Source organism: Strix uralensis, chromosome 10 (assembly GCF_047716275.1).
Source record: "Strix uralensis isolate ZFMK-TIS-50842 chromosome 10, bStrUra1, whole genome shotgun sequence".
Taxonomy (NCBI): domain Eukaryota; kingdom Metazoa; phylum Chordata; class Aves; order Strigiformes; family Strigidae; genus Strix; species Strix uralensis.
Window position 1 is genome coordinate 21,318,928 of NC_133981.1, and position 19,772 is coordinate 21,338,699.

General features: G+C 36.6%; 1 protein-coding gene across 8 annotated transcripts in view; it reads left to right on the forward strand.

Moving 5' to 3' along the window:
• Positions 1-19,772, forward strand: part of ATP2B2 (ATPase plasma membrane Ca2+ transporting 2) — a 432,424-nt gene that overhangs the window by 193,102 nt on the left and 219,550 nt on the right. The window contains exon 1 of one of the 8 annotated variants that reach the window (XM_074879688.1): positions 16,492-16,509. The exons of the other annotated variants lie outside the window; for them this stretch is intronic. The gene's annotated coding sequence lies outside the window, so the exon portion shown is untranslated. Of the gene's footprint in view, positions 1-16,491; positions 16,510-19,772 lie in introns of those variants that run through there. 8 annotated transcript variants of the gene reach the window in all.

A 19,772-nucleotide genomic window follows, 5' to 3' on the forward strand; every position in this document is an offset into this window, starting at 1 on the left:
CAAGAAGAAGTGATTGCTTTTGTGAGTGTCCAACTAGTAGTGTAAAAATGTTTTGAGAACCTAATATTTCTCTCTAAAGCTATCTGACTGATGGCATGCCTGAAAAATCCTTTTCATAAATCCCTTATGTATAGTTCAAAAGGAAGCAATAGATGATTAGAAATCTATATATTTCCCCAGGGAAAATTCATGCAGAAACTCTGGTGGTGCAAGTATTACACAGATAGTCTGCATTTTGAACAAATTCTTGTTCATAGATGGAAGAGATGTTTCTACTGCATACCTGATTCTTAAAACTGAGAGCATTTAAACCTGAATAGGTTACTTTGTGATTGGAAATGCACTTTAACAATCATCTTATTAGACAAGGAAGAACCTATTAAAAAAATATGTAGTAATAAGGTTCAAGAATTTTTGTTAAATGTTTCAAATAGCATTCACAAAGCTGAAATACAATTTTGGTGCACCCCATGTTCAGGCTAAAAATTATGATCAAAAGCCATTTTCCAGAAATAGACTTACACGCAGAGTTCGTTCTTCCATGTTCATCGAATTGTTACATACAGGTTGCAGAACTGACCTCTGCAGTGACTTCAGTGGCTGAAAGTAGTTGACAGTGGTTTTCAAAAATACTTAATTTCCAAGTAAATCAGATTTAAGATTACTAAGAACGTTTTTTGCGTCTAATATTTTGAAGGTCAAACAAAACAAGAATAGTGAAACAAATTTCTGCAGGTTTTTGTTTTGTTTTAATATTAACCCATTTATTTATGTTGTAATACAACAATTCCTCTCCAACTGTAGAATTCTTATATGTAAGATTTCATATTAAAATCGTTAATATTGATAGTTTTAGTAAAATTATAATTTTATTGCCACACTTGATTTTCATGGTAATAGCTGAATATGACTTTTGCCAATATTACAATTGATTATTAGCTGTGTGTAGGAACAATAGAGTAGAGCTTGCTAATCCTCTTCAGTGATTCAGAAGCATTGTAGATTAATGAGTATTGTGGGAAAAATGCACAGATATGAAATACTTGATGCACATTGAAGTTTTTATTTTTGCTAATGAAGATAGCTCTATTCTCACTGTTTAGGAGTAAACTCTGCAGCAGCCCTGATAGCAGAGACCCCCTGTTAGATATGCCAGAGTCCTAGGACTTTTTTGCTGTATATTTAAACTGCTGTGCCAAATGATGTGAGCAAGAGCACCACAAGGACACTCTGACTCATGCAAGCTGTATCTACAGTGAAGGGCTTGCTGGCCATAAAGCTGTTTGCAATCTGTTTTTTGCAAGTACTGCTGAAGGGAGGTGCAGACCCTACTAGGAGAAGAGGTGCCGTGGGCAGGCCAGTGCTGGTGGTCGTCTTGGAAGCCCAGTGGTACAGAATGTGGGAACTTGAATTACTGAGTTTCTTCTTCGACTGAAATGCAAAGCACCATCAACAGCAAGAGGAAATGAAGGCTGGTTTTGTGTCTTCGGTCTTTCTTCACAAGTGGAAGTTCTGGACAGGTCTCCTGGCTAGGAATTTTATCATATGGAAAGCAAAAAATTGGGTCCTGTCGGTTTCTAAATGCATACAGTGTCATCTGAAATCAAAGAAAATTGCTAGTTTTCAAATCAAATGTGCAGCCAGTATATTTGTTTGTCCGGTATAAAGGAAGATTTGTGATGATGGTGTGACAGTTGCTGCATTAGTACTTCTCTACATTTTCAGGACGTCCTGAAAATGTAGAGATGTTTATCTTTGCAGCGATGATGAGATAATACGAGGGACAATTTCATTAGTAGAATGCAGCAAGAGAGTGGTTCAAGAGCTAGATGAAGGTATTTTGCATGTGAAATATTTTCATAGTCCTGCATTTTAGAAATATCAGTAATGCACGAGTACTTGTCCCTAAATGATACATTGTTGATAGGCATATGCTCTACAGGGTGGGAACAATGGGAGAGGTCAGGTACAATTGCATATATTTAAAAAACATTAAATGAAAACTATTAGTGTTTTCTGCAAATACTAGTTACTAGATTTTGGCAATTCTTGCAAAGCCTGATGCAAAAAATTTGGCATAACAGCTTTGACATTTTTTTGGTAGTACATCTGCCTGCAGAGAAAGAAACATGAAAGCATAATTTAATGTAGTTTTTCAAAACAATATTTTGACTCTTCTAAGGATTGTAATAGTTCTCTCACCACTGAACTCCTGGATGAATTCCAGTCTTTATGAATATACCAGTTATTTTGGACATGACTAGATTCTATCCTTCATCTCAACTGTCTCTTAATTGCAACAACGGGTTTTTACGTATTCAGATCTTCTAAGCTTATAATTAAAAAAGACTGATAAAAAATTCCTATTTTTTTAATAGATAAAATACAATCCGATCTTTAGTGCTTTAGCCACCATTACACATAACCAGTATATTAATCTCTTAAAAACTGATACTTCTTAAATAGCATTTTTTAAAATAGTTTGATAAGGATTTGATATTTGAACAGATACAGTACTGCCTAGCATTCAGACTAAAATCTTACTTAGTCTAAAACATTAAATACTCTCTTACGCACAAGATAAAAAAAAATTTATTAAAGTCTGTATGCATTCATCATTCACAGTAACACAAGGTAATGTACTTGGTTGTAACTCAAAATAACCTAATTCCAGCAAATGTTTCTAATCAAGGGCAAGTAGTCTGGTATGATGCTGCAGAATTGTTTGCTAGTGTTACGCAAAGAATATTTTTAAGTGTGTGTTGGGAATTAGTGGGTTTACTGTAGTAAATCCAACAAAACAGAGCTTGACAAAATTCAAGCACAGCAGTTGATGCTGTATGCCGTTCTCTGCAAAGGAGCTGGCAAGCGTGGTGTTGAGTGAGATTGCCTGGTGCCCTTTACTGGGATGCATGTGCGTGAAAACCAGCAGAACTGATTTTTAGGATTAATGTCAGATATTGGTTGTGCTAGTAGAAATGCCTGTAACTGAATGTCTGTAACTTCTGATGTTATGACTAAGAATTGTCATCAGTAGATTTCTCTAGAGAGAAATATTAAATAGCAGTCCTCAAGAGGCTATGTAATTTGCCCTGCTTGCTGTCTAGAGAAAATGTTTCCAAATCTGTGTGAAAGTGGAAGTCCTAAATAGAAGCTGAGTCAGTATCTTTTTCTTAAAAGATCCCATTAACCTCATGGCCTTCCCAAAACATCCTCTGGTTCTAAGATACATTAGATTAGATTTTGAAAAGCAATATATGCTACATATGGGTAGATATCATTGACATCAGTTGGCAGTGTCCTACATTGTAATTAGAATCATGACCAGTAAAATATTCAGAGGTCAAAGAAAAAGAAAGTACTTGAATTAATAAGAATTGCCTATTTTTATATGATTTTTTAATTAGTGATATTTAAAGTATTTCAGCCTTTATTTTCATGTATATACAACTATGTTATTTACTAACTATTTGTTATGGCATCTTTTTTTCAATCACATCTGTTTTACGGAGTTTTAATCCAAATTATTTCTTTCTAGTGGAGCTACACTAGATGAGGCAGCCCACATATATGCATCATTTGCATCATCGCTAAAATAGCCAAAAAAAATTCTGAGTGAAAAATTTGCAGGTTATCCATAAAAAAATCCATATTAGAGAAACTGCATGAAGAGAGAGGGAAGTAGCTTGGTCTGTATTTTAGGCATATCTCTAGACTGAAGAGAAATAATTTTTGGTTGACACAGCTGGATTTCATTTCACGTGCTTTCTAGTAAACTCTGTTGTAGTGTCTTTCTCCGTTAATAGATGCAATAGACTTTAGTTGCAGAGTTCTCATAATAATTATTAAAGTGACTGGTTTTTGAATGGGTGGTGCTTGCATACTTGTATATTGTTACAAACACCACTGTGCTGTTTTTGAGAAGCGTAATTTGAGTGTGTGACACATGGAGTCTACATATTAAATAAATACTGCATGTCAATACATATAAAAAAGTACGAAGAGGCAGGCTCATGTAGGGCCAAGAGCACAGGAAAGACGCTGGTAGCACAGGATGTGAAGACAGGATAAAACATAGAACCACCAGACTTCAGAGTGTTAAGAGAGGGAGTGGCAGGTGAAGTGATTGCTACCTATCGAAGTAAACAGAGCCTACACCTTGAGATGTATTTGGAATAATTAGAAGTTTCTGTTTTATTGTATACTTTGTTTCAGGTACTGAAGGACTCCTTAGTCTCCTTTTTCCTTTTTAAAGCAGTTGATTGAAACTTTTTTGTAAAATAGAACTGTGATAAATAATTTAGACATGTGCTTATAGGTATCACTTCTTTGCATGTGAAGATATTCCAAAGCTCTACATACCATTTGAAATCAATCCAAGCTTTTTCATGTATCTGCTCTTGGCTTTTTCCCTTTTCTGAATATTTTAAGATACACAGAATTTTCCTAGTAAGTAGAAAAATCTCTAATTATTTTTAAAACATACATAAATTGGCTATCAAATATCTCTTTTCCAGTTATTTCTCTTTAATAATATTTTCTGGAGAAAACAGTGTAACTACCACATGCATTTCTGCAATGGAAAAAAACCTGTGGAAAGCAAACCAAGCAAATTGTAATGGACTATTAGTCAGATCATTCTCCAGATGAGACGTTTAATTTCATGCAAATTTAGGACTGTAGTCTATATAAAGTATGTGGTCATAATACATCTATTGTGTTGTTCATTTTTTAAATGTGCAATCAACATTAATACAATCTAAAAGCTTTATGTGGGTTTTTTTAATACTTTGAAATGGCGTTACTTTTCTTTCTTCTTTTCATTGGAACATTCAGCAGCGATGCCTGTCTGGACAGGTATGTGCTTTCAGATGACCATTTGCATTTCTTTACCACTTGGTCCATGAAACATAGAAGCTATTTGCAATTTATGATTATCTCTTTTGGTCCCTCCTGGTTTCATGCTAAGAATATTACAGAGGTAGCAGGTGAATATTTTTTCTTTTCTTTGACCTTAATTTTATTTACGTTCTGTGGAAAAACCCTGGGCTACTTCAGTTAAAACAGACAAATCTTATCCTGAGTTCAAGCAGTGTGGTAATACATGTGCTTCCAATGTTGCATTTCATCTATTTTTATTTTTTTTTTAAAATTCTCTCTCCTCATGTTTGTGAAGATTTAACTAGAAATTTCATTTAAAAGTATGGAATAATTGTCAGAATCAAAGTTAAAGGTACTTGTTTTGTATGGTCAGTAGATGAGAGAGAAAAGGGAAAACTTGGAGTATGTGTTGGACCCAGAGTTAGGTATTCTGTAAAGTTAATTTTTAAAAAATTCTTTTTAGAAGTATGTATTTATGTAAGCAGGCTGCTTTTGAGAGAGAGCTGAAGAAAGCACGTACAAATACAGGCAATAGCTTATGATGGTTTGAGCACAAGGGTTCAGATCATTTATAAGATAATATCCAGTAACTGTGCTTCGGTAACACCTTATATATCTCAGTATGTGTTGCTGAAGCCATACTTCTTTTTTGGAAGGTGGCAGAGCGGCAATTCCTTTTTGACTTGAATCATTCCAGTATAATAGGTTTTGATTCAGCTGTTGGGCGTGATGAGGATTAAAGCTTGGTATTTGAAAATAAACATCTTGTGCCAGCTAACCTTAAAATTGTTGGGCTTTCTGTCTGCCAGGAGATGTGCTGTTCTAAAGCCCTGCCAGGCCGTGGGTGGGGGCATTGGGTTAGACCCTGCAAAAGACACAATAGATTTCATCATCAACTCTACTGGCATTTTTTTCCTCTCTTGGGCACTCAGTTTTGCACTGTTAACATTCCCAGAACATTTTTTGTCTGTGTCTGTATATACACTATGCGTATTTATATATTCATATGTATGTATATAAAGCTGTGGGTTTGTAAATTTTTTTTAAAGCAATGTTTACAGAATTACCTGACCAGGTTTGAATTGTGAATGGTTTAGTGGAGGTTAATTTAAATATTAATTAGATAAAATGTAATGAATTATTAAGTAAAAACTTTGTTAGCAACGATGGCAAAGTGGTGTAAGTCTGTCAAGTACCATGGTTGTGCCATTTTTTTTGAAAGGAATAAGGTTATCAACAGGAGCATTTCTCCTCTACTGGCTTCACTGCTGTCATCTGAACATATTTTAACGACTTTTATATGTGTATTTGTATGCAAGTCTGTATTCGTGCAGGAGTGTTTTTCAAGGTAGCCATGGGACTACTCTGTCTACAAAGGCTGAGATTTTTTTTCATGCAAACCTTTTGACAGGTTTTCTAGGGAAGAATATATACATGAAAATATAATAATAAATAGTCATGCAGATATTTGTAGCAGTTACAAGACTGAAAAAAATGGCTTTGAGAGAAGAGATTAATTTTCTTAAAGAAGGATACTTTAAAAGGTATTGACATTGACAGTTTCATTTCAGTCTTTGTCCTCCCACTCTGTGACAGCTGCTGCTCAGCATTTTTCATTTTTCTTCCTCTGCTTAGTCTTGATGAGCAGTGGTGTTTTGGTTGGTTTTTTTTTTTTTTTTCTTTTTCTTTTTTTTTTTTTTTTATTCCTGTAGGGCTTCAGCTGCAAACGGTTGGTACTTGTGAATACCATTACATCTGGTGGGGGAAGAAGCAGGTAATGCAGGGTATTTTGTTGGAGTTCTGACCTAACTGTAGGTTTTTCACAAGACTTGTGTTGACTGTATCCTCAGTGCAGGTGTAAACGGCTAATTAGGCAAATACATTGTTCATTAGGGATGGGTAAACCTGTCTGGAAAATTTGAAGAAGATAACAAAGAGTGTTCTGAACTGAAGCTAGGCAGAAGTCTTCTACATTGAAACCAAATCTAAAGGAGCTGTTCTGCTTAAATTAGCTTTCTGAAGCTCCATGCAGATTTTACCTGTTGACAATCGTGTTGTCATCTTTCAGCTCATGTGAGAAGCATTAAGAACATTTTAATAATAGTTCTAGTTCTTTCTTAACTTTTATCTGTGGTTTATTCCTAGAGTGTTAGATTGTAGCTGACATGACAGAACTGTTATTTCATATAAACACGTGGCTAAACAAGTTGTTTTACAAGCAAAGCAATTTCTGAAATCGGGCTACCTACAGACCTTGTGCTGTGTCCCTAAATTCTTATGCCACAATGTCCCCATTCTGTTGCAGATGATGTTGTGTGCTTCCCCTGTACTCTTTTGCATTTGTTCTCCATCACTAAGCCACTCTTGTGATACCCGTATCTTATTGTGGTACATGCACAACTTCCTTTGCCTTCTCCTCTCCCTATGCAACACCACCACCTCTCCCTCCTCACCTTCCTTGGCTGCTGCCAGGACCAATAGTTATCTCTGCTATTGAGGACGTGTAAGTACTGACCATTTGGTAAGCTAAGAACCGCTGAGTTACAACTTTTCCATCAGTATCTGTACTAATGAGGTTTCTTCCTTCCAATCGGACCCAGAGAGATACTCAAATATTCAGGAAATTTGTAGGACCTAAATACTTGTGAGTTATCTCTCCTCCACCAAACTGGTTGCAAATGGCAAGTGAATTCAAAATTTGTCAGGGGAGATGGGGATAGGCAGCGTTACAAAAGCCTCATTTCCTGGGGAGAACGTGCTATAAACTTCAAGCACAAGTGTTTTGAGAAAGTTATGGAGAAGAAGACTTGTTTTGTGAGCATAACCTATAATTTTACCAGTGTATTAATGATAAAAACTTCAAGAAATGCAAGTGTCTTCTACAATAAAAAGTCAGTACTGTCTTTCAGAAGATCTACTTGTATTAATACAGACATTCCTTATTGTAGTGTGTTAAATGTAGGAGTGTATAATGCTTTCAGAAACATATTTATACTATGTATGTTGTAATTCACCTGTTAAAAACCGGAAATATCCAAAACTATGCTAGTTATACTAGGCCAAAAATAATTCAATTCAATTGCACAATTACTTCTGTTGTTATTATATCACTGAATAAAATAATTATTTATGAAACATTTTTGCAGCAGATGACCAAAATGTTTTATTGCTCAATGCCATTCATTGGATTAGGAAAATGGATTACAACTGTGAGTAATGAGTTCCTAAAGCCCCTGAATGATATGATTTCTGTAAATGTCTGCTTGATGTCATTAACCTTAAGCATTCTGAGAAATAACCTGCTCTTAAGATTTGCCTTTACCTAATATTTTGTGTACTGAATTTACTCTGTGTCTTTATTAACATGCTTGTGAGATCTAACTGGACATCACTTAGATGAATATGCTTGGTTTTAAAAAAGGTGTAGGAACTAAAGAATTGCTATACTTCAGCAGATTACAAATCTGCTTAGACCTGTGTTTACATGGTCCTATTCATCAAGTGAAGAGTGATCTTGTAAAATAATAGCATGAAAAATGAAAAGATTGTGTGTTTAAATGAGAGCGTTACTTAATATTTAATACAACCCTTATGTTTTCTTGCCCAACAACACCACTTTTCAAGTTTTTGCCTGTAGTGATCTCTCACTCAGTGGAAGTTTATTTCTGAAATCAGGGTGCAGCTGCCATTGTGACGCCTTTGAATTAAATCTCAGTGCTAGTCACTGGAGTGCTGTATCATTTTCCAATGAACCTGTGGAGAGTTCACCGCAGAGCTAGTACAGGCAAATTTACTTATTTCCGTTTTATCTGTCTAAAATAGCAAATATGCCAGCTATAAACTATGAGTGAGATGTAGTACTCTCTCCCACCCCCGACCTAGAAGGTTGGAAATTTTTTTCTCAGATGTGAAATGATAAATTATACTTTCAGTATTGGTCCAACTGGAAAAGCAATGGTGTAGGCATAAGTTCTCTGGCTGGATATCTGTTTTAAGGCACATGGTGAAAAATATGCCATCTGGCAATGGGAAGGAAAAGCCTTAAGAATGGAGTTGGTAATTAAGCTTGTTAACAATGGCGGTTTGGGGGAATTGTTTTAAGGGGCAAATGATTTTCAGTACCATCAAGCGTGGTGTATAGTTATAATTCTCTTTACGCATCTTTCTAGTTTGGTGTATTTTCTTTTTGAAATACTTTTGCTGAGTAGATAAACAATGTAGCACTGAAAATGAGCCCTTAGGGGCTGGCTTCTAACTGCCTGTTGGCTTCAGTGAGCTGGCTCACAGAACTGGTCATGGGAAGGCTTGCCACGTGTATCCTGCTTTTAGACCATCCTGGTACTGCTGTGTGGATTTGTGGGTGGTTTTGGTTCCAGTGTCTCGCAGAGTAAAGTCAGACATGGGCAGCTTGCCTTGGAAGGAAGACTCTTATTTTCTGTGTGCTTAACATCTCCTTTGACTCTGTAAATGGAAGGCTGCAACTTTGTCTAATTGCTGTATAGCAGAAAAAGGAGACGTCAGCGTGGTAGCATCTTCCTCTTCTCTGAAACCCGCTGTCTGTGTCAACCACGTTACACCCACAGATACAACAATTATGTAGAGAAAATAAACAGTATGAATGACACTGTGAGGACGACAAAACCCTGTGTCATCTAGGCTACTGCAGCCTTTCAGAAAATTTATTCTGGACTTCTGTGAAGCAGGGCATCAGGTAATTCAAAGCAAAAATGGGCATTTAACAGCAACATAAGAAGCGCAGATGATGGACGGGCTTGAAGGACCTAATTTTTTTTTTTTTTTCCCCCCAGACATATGGAGTAAAGGGGTTCTTGTTGAGATCAGTGCCGCAGGGACAGATGCCAGCTCTCTACCTCGTCTCATCCCTTGGTTCCTGCCACTTACAGCAGTTGTGTAGCAGACATCCAAATTATCATACTTTTGCTTCGGGGTTTACCAAAATTTCCTCTTGAGAGACCTTGTCCTAAGAAAAAAAAAATCCTCATTTGCAGACTTCTATTTCTGACTCCTGAAGTTCACTTTTGGCCTAGATAAATTTCTAGTCTTTGTTGTCCTACTAGTCGGATATTCTTTGTGCAGCTGAGTGGGAAAGAATGGGAAGGAGTCTTTGAATAACTTTGTGGATTTGTGTGAGAAACCTAAACGAAGGGAAATACAATGTTTTGTGCAACAGCTGTATTAAAATCAGCATAGTTTGAGAAATGGATGTCCTACTTCTGGTTATTGATTTCCTCATAATATTGTTTTATTTGTGCCCTTTTTTCATGGTTCCATTTTGTGGTGTGTGTTTGAAAGGTTTCAGCTCCTGACAAGACGATGTATTATTTTTCTGTCTAGCTGGCTAGCTTCCCTTCCCAACTCCTTTTCTGGGTTTTACCCTCAAGTCAGATATTGCTGCTTCCAGATTTCAGCCCAGATTACCTGGTGGTAATGGAATTAATAATAACAGAATTTTAAAATTTGTTAGGATCTTTTGTCTGATGACTTATTAAAGAGAATAAAAATAGTGAACTCCATGCAGATTTTATGTAAAGGAAGGGACTGAACAGGTAAGATTTTATTGGGATGCCATCAGACTGGGTTTAAATTCTGTACCTCTCTGATTGACAGAGTCAACGTAGAAGGAAGAAAGTGAAAAGAAGTAAAATGGTGACATGTCTTTTCATCAAAAGCTGAATTGAATTTACGGTTTACAGTGCACCTTTCCCTCATGAAGAGTATCTGTTGTCTTTACAAGTTTATTGGTGGGATATTTTTGCAAAGATTGGCATCATTTATGAGTGTTTATAGAGGTTTCAGTCTTTAGAACGGTTTTCTCCTGAGCGGTTTCTGTTCTATTCTTAAATGATTTCTAAAGATCCCTCAAGTGAGAGATTCTTGACAGAGCAGTAGCAGCTAGTATAACTTTTTACTGTAGTTACTTTTCTGCACCCATGGATATATAATGACACATTTGAGTAGGTGGTTTAATGCTTGTGTTTTGTTTTTCTCAGGTTCTAAATGTAATAGTCTTGTTTTAGCCACGACTTCACACTTTGATAATGTCCAAAATTAATTTATAATTTTGTTTGTTTGTTTGTTTTCTGATCAGTATGAAAACCTCATCACAGAGTTCATATAGGAGATAGAATCATAGAAAGGTTTGGGTTGGAAGGGACCTTAATGCCCATCTAGTCCCACCCCCTGCCCTGGGCAGGGACACCTTCCACCAGCCCAGGTTGCCCAAAGCCCCGTCCAACCTGGCCTTGAACCCTTCCAGGGAGGGGGCAGCCACAGCTTCTCTGGGCAACCTGTGCCAGTGCCTCACCAGCCTCACAGTAAAGAATTTCTTGCTTATGTCCAATCTAAACCTACCTTCTTTCAGTGTAAAACTGCTGCCTCTTGTCTTCTCACAGGCCTTGGTAAGAAGTCTCTGTCTTTCTTATAAGCCCCCTTTATATACTGAAAGACCACAATAAGGTCTTCCTGGAGCCAGAGTATGCTACTTTTTTGAAGTGTAGAAGCATTACTCACAGGAAAAAGAACACTTTTAATTTAAAAAGTGGATACAATCTACATTACAGTGCAAGGGAGTACAGGCATCATGATGGTTTTTCATACTGTATCGATCAGTATGCCCCATGTGGACATTTTAAATTACCGAAGTATTGTGTGAAAGAGAAGTGTATTAGATCTATTTGCTTATTCTTTCAGTAAATGTACCTCATTGAGTACTGGCAATAATTCCTTGAAGTTATGGTGTCTATGGTTACGACTTCCTTGGAACAATAAACAACGGTGACTGAATGGCTTTTCCAGCCAGAAACAAGATATATTACTGTGCATTCACTTTCTTATTAGTAAGGCCGTTTCAAGGAAAGATCGAAACTCAATACTATGTTAAAGTTGCAAAAATAGAAATAAAAGGTGTGTTTTGTGTTTCTTCCTGTAAGAACTACGCTCTCAGAGGCAAATATATGGAATATGTGTCCCCTACATATAGGAATTGAAGTATCAATTTCTTAATTGAAAATATAAATGAAGCTCAAATGGGGTGTGGGTTGTGAATTGTGGAAGACTAGTTTTAGGCTTGTGTGCACTCAGGCATGGTAAGTCTTACTGTCCCAGCCCTATTACATAAAGAATGTCTAAACTGTTACGGATGTTTAGTACAATCAAAACTGGATGAACAGGATGTAGTAAACAGATTACAGCAATGTTTTATTGGTAATTCATTCTGATGTGGGAAGCAAACATGGAAGAACCATCAAGTGGTGTATAAATAGAGTAAAATGAAGAGGTGCTGTGCAGGGTATAACAGTTTTCAAGTTAACTGAGCAATAACTCCAGAGATTAAGGAGAAGAAAAAAGTAGTCAACTTTGCTTAACTAAGATTGAGATAAATATGCTTTCAGTTTGGAAGGTGTGTTTTCAGCCCCAAGGATTAAGTGGATTTGGCAGTTCCTTTGAGTTTGACATTGATATTGTAATGAGCTTTAAATAGGTGATTCCCAACACCTCCTGCTCCCTGTGCCCATGAGGTCAGCCCCAGGGTCAAACGGAATACCAGGGAGGTTGGCTTCCTCAGACCTTGAGGGACATGTCCCCAGGTGACACTCAGTCTCTTGAAAATCTGTCAGTTCATCATGACTCACTTGAGAAGTGCTACTAGCTGAAGACAAAGCACAGATTACCCATTGCCATCTGTTAGAAGCCTCCTGCTCCCTCATGGCTGAGGCTTTGGTGTGTGAAGATGTGGATCAGGTTAGCAGGCAAGATGATACAGCGGAAGAGGGTGGTGAGAAGATCTGCTTCTCAGTGTGAAAAGCAGGTGACCAGACCACACAGTCCTTGTGCCACTTCAGTAATCTCCCATTTCACTGCTTTTATGTAACAATATTGTTTCTTGACAGCAAGTGCAACTTTCTCCTTATATATTTTGCACCATTTCCTTTCAGAACACCCAAAATAATTTTAATTTTTTTCTTTAAGTAAGAATATGGTGGGTTGCATTCTATTTATTTGAGAAAAGCCAACTGACCACTTGAAAATATAGAAGCAGAACTGGACTGGTACCTACAATGTTTAAAGAGAAATAAAAAAAAATCATCATGCTTGTACTTCAAGAGCATACAAGATCTTCACATTTTCAGATTTTCATCAAGAAGGTGGGCAGAATCAACCAGAAAAGAGAAACAGAATGAAAATATTTTAGTCCAAATAAAGTAAATGCAAAATCATTGAAGTTAATGTAGGGAACAAACCTAAATGAAAACACTCTCAGAAAACTTCGAGCTAAGCGCGAACCAGGCATTTTTATTCTGAAACAAATCCAAATCATTGCTGTTAATCAGGAACAGTAGTTCTGGAATGGTAAACTCGGATCTCCAAGACAGTGAGAAGAGGTAACTCTGGAGGCCTGTGCTCCCAAGTTAAGGATCAGCAGTGACAGGTAGATATAGGGAAGCACAAGAGTGCTACAAGAAATTACCACTTCCTGGGATGCCTCTTTGTCAAATAATTGTGACCTTATTTCTCATCAGTTGTCAGGGAACAGATTGGTTTTAAAATCTGACTTAATATGTTATTTCTAATAGCTATGTGACCATGTGGTTAAAATGCTGTAACCCATTCATGACACAGATGAGAAATGGGATAATAAAGTCCAAGGAACATTTTTACTACTGTGAGCAGCTTTGGAGTAGCTGGCTCTCAAAATTTCAACATTTGAAACAGGCCACTAGAAATACTTCTACAACTATTTCATTGTTTAAGGAGAATCTTATTCCAGTTCTGCAGAAACCCCAAAAGAAGCAAACCCCCACTCCCCCAATCTAGGAATCAAAGTGGTCTGGAATACTGAATCTACTCCTTTGTCTTAAGAGAACAACTTCCCTGGTTGACTGAGGGATTGGAGGAGCTTGCACCACTTCTGTAACTAATTAGAACTAGAAATAGAAAAATGTCAGGCTTTGTGTCAATCATCTGTTTTGCAGCAAATTCATCCATACGTAGCAGCATCCTTTACTTTGTAGTTTTCCTTACGTTGAGCCGCGCAGTATTTAATGAGCCGTGCTTGCCAGAGCCCTCTGCCCGTCCCAGCACAGAAGCACATGCAGATGTGCGCTGTGCCTCTCCTCCTGCGCCAGGAGGTGTGAAGCCAAATGATCGGAGGGAGGCAGGGGGAACATGTGTAGGACCTTTCACTCCTGTTTGGTGGGATGTTGTACCATAATTTTACTGCATGTAAGAGGAGGACCCTGCCCTCCTCTGCTTGTTTTCCCTCTTCTATTGTGAGCAGGTCAGGATGGATTCAGAAGGGGCTCTGAAGTTACAGTAGAACATCCTGAGTTTTACTGTAATTTTGAACTTCTAGTATTTGCTGAGACCAGTATAAAAGAAGTCAGTTTTAAAACTGGGGCAAAGGCACTTGAAGTCAGTCTCTTTGGCACAACTCTCTGCGGACTGTTCTTGCCAACAATTCCAGCGAGCATCTTTGCTGGTTTCAAATTTACAATAGAAACAATTTGTGAAGTTCAAGATTTTATGTAATTTACACAGAGGAGAATGTAGTTTACAATGCTGACTGTAAAGGCAGTGTTCCTTACAGTTCCTAATATAGTATAATAAAAAATAACAAATGGCACTAAATAGTTATTTGAAACCTACAACCAAAATTTCTGTGCTTTGTGTGTGTATGATAGAAGAGGTACAAATGGTATGACTTTGATATTTAGTCTTTCTTTTGGTAGTTTGTCACACTATTTTTTTTTCAAAGATTACTTTTATTTTCCTGAAAAACACAGGTATGATGTAACACGATACCCAAAGAGCAGCCAACGTTTTTGTTCGGTGAGAACTTCCGAAGGTTAAAACCCATGATTTTTCATACTAAGGTGGGAAGTGACAGTTTCACCTTTGCTGTCTATTTTCTTTCCTGGTAGTATAGAATAAGAAGGGCCAAATATGACAAATTTTGGTGTTTGTTTTTTAAACAGTGTAGGCACAAGTTCAGTGTTGGAAAAAAAATCCGCTGTTAAATTGGCATGTATCAGCGATGAGTGATCTAGATGCAGTTCTGCATTTCAGTTTTAACATGTAAGCTTATTGTGCGAATGTGTTCTGAGTTTGCTGAGGGTGCAACAGAGGACAGTTTTGGTTTTGTTTTGTTTTTCTTCTAAATTAGAGGCAAATTACTGGACCAGAGCCTAAGTAAGACATTACGAATCCTATGACCAGAACCAAAAATTTGCCCCAGGACCAAGGTAACTAGTTTTCAAGTCATGTGTTAGGATATTTTTTTGTGTTATTTTAATAGAGATTATTTTTACCCAGACAAGCTCAATAGTTTGCAAAATAACAGTTTTCTGTCATGGAGTAAAAATAGCAGATCTTTTCAGCACATTTTAAAATCTTTTTCTCTGTGCTAAAATGTTCTTTCAATGAAGAAAAATCCACCCCAATGCATATTAGAATTGTGAAGAGGGTTCCTTCAGGCCATTGTTAGAGAATTTCTGTCAGTTTGCTGCTGTGGAAGGGATACAGGCCTGTATGAATTGTCTTGAACTGCTTCTCATGTTGAGCTTGTGATTCAAAGACAAGAATATCTTCAGAAATAGATTTTCCCGTTCAACACTGTCTTTTCTTTTTTTTGTCCTTTTTGTGCTTAAGATTAAATATAAAAAACATTAATACACTTCACTGATGCTTGTAAAAGCTGCCCATATCAAAGACACCCACTCATAATTTATAAATAAATTTAAAGGTATTTACAAATGTTTTATGCTTAAGTGTTCTTGGTAATGGTAAAGCTTCTACTTTTCAGTATTACTTTCTGTTGTACATGTTATAAGCTAAAGGTATTACTTCAATTTTGTGATGTTTTAAGCTGTTCTACAAATCATTTTCACAAATTTACAAAAATATAAAATGCTGTACAAAAAGTGAAGTGAATTTTTGAGAATTGCTATCTTGTATTTTCATAATGTTTGTAACTATTGAAGTTTCTCTACTGGAGAGTGATCTTTTTTTTGAGATTTCCAAAATTATTTTAAAATAACATTGCTCAGCATTTTCTTTTCTATTTCTAATTTTTACTAAGATACTCATGCAACTAATACAAATATGGATTAAATTTAATCTGGGGGCATAAATAGGAGCAAAATAAACTATATTATTAACATGCTGAATTTTTAGTCATTAGTATGGAATGGTTGGATTCACATTAATCTCAAATCTCAGCAAGAAATGATCATCTTGGGCATTTCTGAATTCCACCTGGTGAAGTGAAAATTAACTCAGTCCAGAGTGCAATGCTGAAACCTTATTACACACAGTGCTTGTTCTTAAACTCACACTGAGTAGCAATCACTAGCAGAAGAGATTGGTGTTATTTTTACAGATGCACGATGTTTCCTATCTTCATACATGTACATTTTGCTCGAGTCAGTCTGAAATTTGAAGAATGACTTTTCTTTGTACTGTTTCATACTTAGAAGAGGTAATGTTTTAATTTTGTGTTAAGTACATATAGTTTAGGTTCTGCTTGACCAATAATATTCAAATTTTCAGACTGCTGAGTGGCTTCCGCCTTCCACTGAAGCAGATGATTTGATGCAAGATAAGACACTGGTGAGGAATGAAGAATAAATCTCTCCTTTTGCTAATTTGCATTAATGTGTCACTGGGGCAGAATATCTTCCCGTGACCCATGATCTATTTCTCAGGTCACTTCTCGTAAACAAGAAATGGTTTGAAAAGTGGCTCTGAAGAAAGCATTCTGAGATTTTGGCATTAGTGGTGTAGTACTACCATGATAAAATGGTGCTTGAATGATAATTATAAAAACGTTCATAAATTTATGAAGTAATGCCTGTAAGGGATATACTTTTTTAACCTGAGAGATCTTGTAATTTGGATAAGAGTAAATAATCTGTTTCTTTATTTTCCTGCTTCATCTTCTGAAAAATCTTTGGGTATGAATGTCTTTAAGGAGTCTGAAAGGAGAGTTCTAAAGGCTACATTTAGCTTTAGAAAATGCTTTGTACTGATGGTAGTTACACAAACTCTTCTAGGTCTTCTTATCCTTGCAGGATGGCTTCTATATGAATTCAGATAAACAGTCTGTGAAAATAGTGTAGTCTTTGTGATATCTCTGGCCCTTGGTGCTCTGAGAAAAAAAGAGAAAAATTTCTATTTTGATGACTTCTATTTAATGATTTTAGTGATGTGCCTGAATTTCAAGGCAATACAAGAATTTATTAAACAGCCGTCACTCTGAATCTGTAAAATATAAAGGACCACAGTAGGGACGCTCTGAGTCTTGGTTATATCTGATCTGGCAACTAAATGTCCCAGTACTTCAAAGTGCAAAGACTGGTGAAAGCTTAAGCAGTGTGTTTGAAGAAGCAGTTGTACTGCACTTGCTGAAGGGTTACCAGCAGTTAGGCTCCCTTATCAGTTAAATGTAAATATTTTAAGTAGAACTGTTGCCCTACTGAACTGCAAAACATACTTTTCCAGAAATTACATATGTTGTGTAATTACCAGTAATATAACCAGTTGTAAATTCTCTTTTGCTAAATGATTTGTTAAAAAGTTTGCCTTAGTTTTTTATCCTGTGTGGGTGTTTTGGGTTTGTTTTGTTTTTTAATCCTCATTAAAAAGGTCAGGCTTTCTTTCTTATAATGTAACTGGCACTTCATACCAAAACCAAAGCAGATGTCAAAAAATGCAGACTTGCTTTTCGGTCTTCATTTATCTGAACACTGTGTAACTGTTCAGCGCGTAGCTACTGTTTAAGTTTCTTAGGAGATATTTGTTTGCAAGTTAGCATCATAGGGCTTAGCGGCTTTGTAAGCTGCATGTCTTCTACGGTCGCTAAAAGCTTTGAGAGGAATCTGAAACCTTTCAACAGCTTGCACAGCTCCAGCTATTCTTGTAAATCTAGGCGGGATGAGCTGTGCATTACATGCCAAGCTCCTGACTTCTCAGGCACTAGTATAGGAGGATTTCTATCAGGTGTCTTATGTGCCTTTGACTTTTATGTGTTCAACCCAGATGAGCCCTGCTTGTGTTTGGATTATGAAAACAGAGTCTCACTTTGAATTTTCTGGTATATGAGTACATGCGGTGCTGATTCTGTAGTTGGGATCGGAGTATAACAGTTTTAACATGTAAATTATGGGAACTTCCTACTTAACTCATTCCAGAGAGGGTTTGTTATCTGAGATTAGTACTCCTTAAATGAGAGGAGGATATTTTTAAAGCTGTGTTTGCGTTTTGGTCAGACATTTGGGACTTTCTTATTATAGTTTGTATATTTTCATTGTCGTAATTGCAGAAAAAACATAGTGGGGAATGAGTTCAGACTGTGAGAACAGTCTGAGCTCAAAAGTACACAAATATAATATTTAAATCTCTTTGCTTAGGAGATCTAACATAGCATGTAATTAAATGATAATTTTACTGAGCTTGAAAGGGGTTTTGCAACTTAGGTTTCTGCTGTTCTACCTGCTTAAAAAGCAGATGAATTACAGAAAAAGACTGTGGTTCTTCTGAAACAAAATCTGTTACAGAGCCTTAAAAAGTAGAAAGCATTTACTCTTGAAACTTTCTTCTCAAGCAGAAAAATCTGTTCTTGTATTATGGAAAGGTTTGTCATGTCAGATGCATTTGGGTGAATTTAGACCAATAAAGTTGCTTGAGAGAATGTTTGATTTGATACTGACCAAACTGTATTATGGACATTGGACAATCTTACAGGTAAAAGAGGTGTGTAGATTATGGAGACTATGAAATAGATCCAGTTTGTTTGTTCCCATTTTATTACTTTATATTATTCTGGCTTGAAAATTGCTAACAGCAAGTGATTAATAAAACATAATGAAGATATTGTTGGGTCAGATCCAGGGGCCTGCCCCTTAATGAGTTCAAATTGGTACAGCTCTAGAAATCAATGGAGCAAGAGTGTTTTGTCTTGCTTATGTGCCTAAGTTTATGGCAAAAAAAATTTCTCCCCATGCCCTATTTTCCTGTAACATAATATTGGCTCAGTTCCTCATTGGCACAGGGAGAAGGGAAGAGTGCTGCTACCTGGCTTTCTGCATGTAGTTTTCAAACTATAGCAAAGAAGTTGCTGTTGCTGTAGGAGTGAGATTTAGTGAATACCTCCTCATACCACTGCCCTTGGGGGCATCGTTCATGATGTGAAATATATTCAACCTGCATAAAGACATAGGGTTTTTAACATTTGTGTTTGTACATTAGTTTGCATTATAATGATGGTGTTGTAGGTTTTTGCAGTTGTCTTTAAAATCTGGAGACGTAATGGCTGTCTTGCACTTATCAGTTACCTTTGGGGGCAGTAACTTGACACCTTCATAAAATATTACTGCTCAGTTGCTATCTATATGTCTAAAAAAATGTGCTGCAGTGGTATGTTTTAGATACTGCTGCAATAGCACAAAAAATCTGTGGAGTTGAGTTTGTTTTTACCTTTCTGTAGATGAGGTTGAATTTCCTTTACACGTGCATTTTGTAGCACATTGTTTAGGAGAGATGTCTCTGAAATACTGAGGTACAATAGACGCTCATTTATTAAATGCAGAGCTGGGAGGTGATTTTTTTGTAAGGTCAGTAGCTTATGTTGTGCCTACCTAGTAGCTTTTTTCATAATTCATAGTTCTTACGCCTTTTTCAACTCTGCTTGCAGAGAATTGGTGGAAGCAAACTTGTTCAGAAGATGAGAAATGAGAGATCCGATATAAAGGTCACCTCTGAAAGTAACAGATACAATCATATTGATTTAATCAAACCTGCTTTTTCAGGCTTTTAGTAGACAGTTTTTGTTCAAAAATCCTAGTTTCTTTTAAATGTTTTTTTTAAATGAGCTG